General features: G+C 26.9%; 1 long non-coding RNA gene across 1 annotated transcript; it reads right to left on the bottom strand.

Annotated features, from left to right (window-relative positions):
• Positions 1-992: 992 nt before the first annotated feature.
• On the bottom strand, positions 993-2937 carry LOC107959719 (uncharacterized). The gene is made up of 2 exons (XR_001700898.2): positions 1533-2937; positions 993-1454 (listed from the first exon to the last, which is right to left on the bottom strand). It is a non-coding gene; the product is annotated as an uncharacterized lncRNA (long non-coding RNA).
• Between the last annotated feature and the right edge of the window lie 2207 nt (positions 2938-5144).

Here is a 5144-nt window from a genome sequence, read left to right as displayed (position 1 = left end):
TTAGAGGTGTAATGGAATAGAGGTGTAATAGCAAATCAACTGTTTGGTTGAATGTAATGGAATAGAGGCGTAATAGTAAAACTGTGTTTGGTTGAATGTAATAGAGGTGTAATAGCATAATGGAGAAAACTAAAATGACCAGAATACCCTTAGCATAAATTTGTTTTGGTAAATGATTATTGTTATTGTTATTTAAATTTTAATAAGATTATTTATTATCAAAAATAAATAATTTAATCATATTTAAACATAATTATTATTTAATATATTTTAATTAAAATATATAATTTAATAAAATTCTTAATAATTAGCAGAAATTTGTTTTGGTAAATTATTTTATTTAAATTTTAATAAGATTATTAATATCAATAATAAATAATTTAATCATATTTAAACATAATTATTATTAAATATATTTTAATTAAAATATATAATTTAATAAAATTCTTAATAATTAATATTCTTATATGAATTTACTCAAACTATAATATATGATACTGTAAAATATAAAATAACATAATTATTATTAAATATAATATAATTAAAATATATAATTTAATAAAATTCTTAATAATTAATATTCTTATATGAATTTACTCAAATCATAATATATGATACTATAAAATAAAATTTTAAATAATTAATATTAAATATATTTTAATTTAAATATATGATTTAATAAAATTTAAAATAATTATAACTAATAAATTATATTTTATGAATTTGTATAATTTAAAATAATAATTATTACATATAATTTAATAATAATATAAAATTTCATAAAATTCTTGATAATAAATTTTCTTATATGAATTTATACAATTTAAAATAATGCCAATGCCAACACTACCACATTTGGGTTCAAATTATACTCATAGTAAGCTCAAACTTTTATTGATGCCAATGCCAACACTACCAAAACCTTTTGGACAATTATTTCGAAGATTTAAACCAACAAAAAGAAAATCAATAAGTAATAAAACCATAGAAAATAAAAGAAAAAATTTGCCTTTGAAGCACATTCAATTGTGCACTTGGTTCTCTTTGATATCTCCATGATTTCTTCATCTTTATTCATAATATCAAACATAGGCAAACAAAACGATAATTGTAACCCCCTACCCCTACCAACATTTTATTGTAAGTATAACTAACACAGGATAACTAGTTGGCCTCTTAAAACAGTCAAAGACCAGACCCCAAACCAAACCAAACTGCTAAACAACAAAGCAGACATCATTAAAAAGACCCCATCCCCAGATTGCATCATTTTCAATTCTTAGAAATGAGGAGCATAGAGCTGGAGAACCTTCTGCTAGGACGGTCTGCTGCTAATATCATCCCACCAAGCACTCACATGCTTCCTGCTGGTTGTCATGTATTAGGGATCACTTCCAGAACCCTGTTTTCCCCTAGCAACATTTGCAAACTCACAAGCTCCAGACAACAAGGGACTGGAGATGTTACCGTTAGCATACTACACGCGTGATTGCAAATTTATGAACATTCAACTACAAAAGTCCAGAACCTACCAAAATTTCTAAGCCAATACCTCAGAATCGATTTGCTGAATATTGGGGAAAATTTGTTTCAGGGTAGCATTGTAGTTAGGAGACTGCGCTTGCAATAAAACAGTACATTTGATCACATATGAGAAAGGTTAGGAGAGAAGAATAACTACTAGGCCAGTATAGAAGATTGAGAAATGTCAAACGATAATCACCAATTGTGCAAATAACTCTATAGCTAAAATGAATGCAATATGCCAAGGGGAGGATGATGATATAGACTTAACTGAACTTAGCCCAGGAAGGTTTATCTAGATTAAATCCAACAAGTACAAAGCAAGTACATACATAATCTAAACAAGGTTTATCTAGATTAAGTTCTCCATAGTTAAAGCAATCACACGGATAGCTAGTATTATATATCTAGATGAAGATCTCTATCAACACATTAAAATTCCCTAATCCTCATAAGCTGACCAGTAAAAATATGAGAGCTTTCGTTTCATGAATTAACAAATATAAAATGAACATCGAGCAACAAAAACCAAAGGTAAAGCTTTCTTCTCGGGTTCTTAGTTTTTTTAAAAATATTTGTATCTGTCATATGTATTCAAGACTAAACTTCCTAAATACTCATTCAGTTATAAATTCTAATTTTCACATAACTGCCAAAAAAAAAACCTTAACAAATTTGTAACATACAAAAATTTAGAACTTACAGAAAGAGTATAAGGTGCATTTGGAGGGATGTCAATCTGCCCACGAACAGCTTCAAGATCAAGTAATACATACTCTGAATCTTCTTCCTCTCCATAATCATGATCCTTGTTTTTCTCCATTTAATCAAACCCAGAAAAAAAACATTACACTTCAAAGATACTGCAAAACAAACAAAATAAATTTTCAGAAGAATGGTTGAAAAAATATGAATTTTTATTTAGTTGTATTCGAGATAGATTAAGAGAAGTTCCATTGCATACGACACCCAAACAGATTAAGAGAAGTCAAAGAAGAAGAAAGATTCATCAAGCAGCTAGGATTAACTGATAACAATGTCCATTCCATATAGAAAACTAAACCAATCTATAAGAATTAGATATCTTCTCCCAAGTTCAAAATTTTTCGCAAAAAATATATATATTGGGGGGACTTGCAGAGATGGAGACATTTAACTTTGTAGTGATTTTAAGCTAACCCCAAATAATTCCGATAAACATAAATAGAGAACTGTTAAGACCTAAACATACTCTACCTCAAAAGCATAGTAAACAAAAGAAAAACAAAATATATTACCCATTATCCTTACCTTGCGATTTTAGTCGAGAGTTAAGGATTTCCGAGAGAGAGGAACCCCAGCCGTCGGTAAGATTCAACAACCAAACGTGCTCCGAGAGGAAAAATGAAGCAGTGGGAAATGGGAGGAGAAATGATGGGACAGAAAAAGGAGAGGGTGGAGGTCGATTTCGGGTAGGGAGGGAGGGTAAAACAGAGAGTTGGGAAGGGAAGCCGGACGTAATAGGTAATCTGGGATTTAGGAAGGGAATAGAAAAGCAGGGAATTTGGGGATTAGGTCGGGATTGTATTACGCGCGTAATATCTATTACAGCGAACCAAACGCCGGAATAGGGGCGTAATGTAATAGGCGCGTAATCGGGGCGTAATGGATTACCTATTACACTGAACCAAACACAGTGTAAGACAATTGAGACCAGCCCATTCAATCCGACTACAAATATTCAGTTGTTTCCAACCTGTTTCTTGTCTTTGAAACTGCCAATTATGCAAGTCTGAACTCTCAACCCTTTTGGGCATATAGAGTAGGCCAACTTCTAACACAATGTAAGCCCAAAGAAATCGATTATATTATTCTGTTTAACCCTTAATATTTATATTTTTGTCAATTAAGTTGTTATTATTATTTTAACTAAATTTAACGTTAATATTTCAAAAAAGAGTTAAATCGTCTTTTTAATGGAAATAATGATTAAAACATTAATTTTTCAATGTGGCAACTCGCTTGGCAATTCATGTACAATTCATGCTAATATAACATCTTTTGTCTTATATGTCATATCAACAAATAATCAAAATTTATAAAAATATAAATAACTAAATCAAAATTAAAATTAAAATATAAAAAAGTTCAAAAAAATAAAAAAATAGTATGAAGTACACGTGAATTGTCATGTAGGTTGTTATGTTTAAAAAACTAACATTTTAGTTAGTATTCTAGTTAAAAGCATCATTTTGACTCTTTTTCAAAAGGTTGATGGTCAAATTAGCTAAAAAAATATGGGTTAAATATGTTCTTAATCCTGGTAATTGATATTGTTCCAGTATCGATCGTACCAATCGGTATGTACTATTTCAATCCTAAACAGACACCAAGTAGTCTATTCCCTTTAGGTCGAAATTTTGGTGCGTTTCAGTCATTTCCGTATGTTTTGGCCTATTTCGTTCAATATCAGCTTGTACCAATTGGTACAAAACTTTGATATTTGAAGCCTAACTTTTTAAAATTTTTATCTTAAACCATTTTAATTTTTTATAATTACATTTAAAATTAATAATTATTACATTAAATTATCGAACATAACTAATAATTTTAACACTTATTTTTGTATATAAATTGAGATATATTTGTATGTATATATAATATATTTTTTGCCTAAATAATAAATTAATGGATAAACTATTTTAGTAGTTACCCAACTATGATTTTTTTTTGTCACTTAACTATGAAAAGTTACAAAATAGTCATCCAACTAGTTAATTTTGTCTCTTTTTTTTGTCATCAACTGATTAACGTAAAAATAAAAACACCCAAAAAATCAAGATAATTTGGCGACTACTAATGTAGTTTACCGCAAATTAATATTTATATTGATGTAATTGAGAAATATTTGTTTATATATTACCATAGTAATACATAATTTAGTAAAAATTAAAAATTATATATTATATATGTGAAAAATATTTAAAAATATCAATAAACCCAAAAAAGAGTAAATAAGGGTGCGTTTGGTTCGCTGTATTGGATTAGAGGTGTATTGGATTAGAGATGTATTGGATTAGAGGTGTATTGGATTAGAGGTGTAATAGCAAATCAACTGTTTGGTTGAATGTAATGGAATAGAGGCGTAATAGTAATCTTGTGTTTGGTTGAATGGAATAGAGGTGTAATAGCATAATGGAAAAAACTAAAATGACTAGAATACCCTTAGCATAAATTTGTTTTGGTAAATGATTATTGTTATTGTTATTTAAATTATAATAAGATTATTATTATCAATAATAAATAATTTAATCATATTTAAACATAATTATTATTAAATATATTTTAATTAAAATATATAATTTAATAAAATTCTTAATAATTAATATTCTTATATTAATTTACTGAAATCATAATATATGATACTGTAAAATATAAATTAACATAATTATTATTAAATATATTTTAATTAAAATATATAATTTAATAAAATTCTTAATAATTAATATTCTTATATTAATTTACTGAAATCATAATATATGATACTGTAAAATATAAATTAACATAATTATTATTAAATATATTTTAATTAAAATATATAATTTAATAAAATTCTTAATAATTAATATTCTTATATTAAT

Source organism: Gossypium hirsutum, chromosome D04, assembly GCF_007990345.1.
Source record: "Gossypium hirsutum isolate 1008001.06 chromosome D04, Gossypium_hirsutum_v2.1, whole genome shotgun sequence".
Taxonomy (NCBI): domain Eukaryota; kingdom Viridiplantae; phylum Streptophyta; class Magnoliopsida; order Malvales; family Malvaceae; genus Gossypium; species Gossypium hirsutum.
The sequence above is the reverse complement of the archived record's forward strand: the minus strand, read 5'-3'. Positions and strand labels throughout refer to the sequence as shown.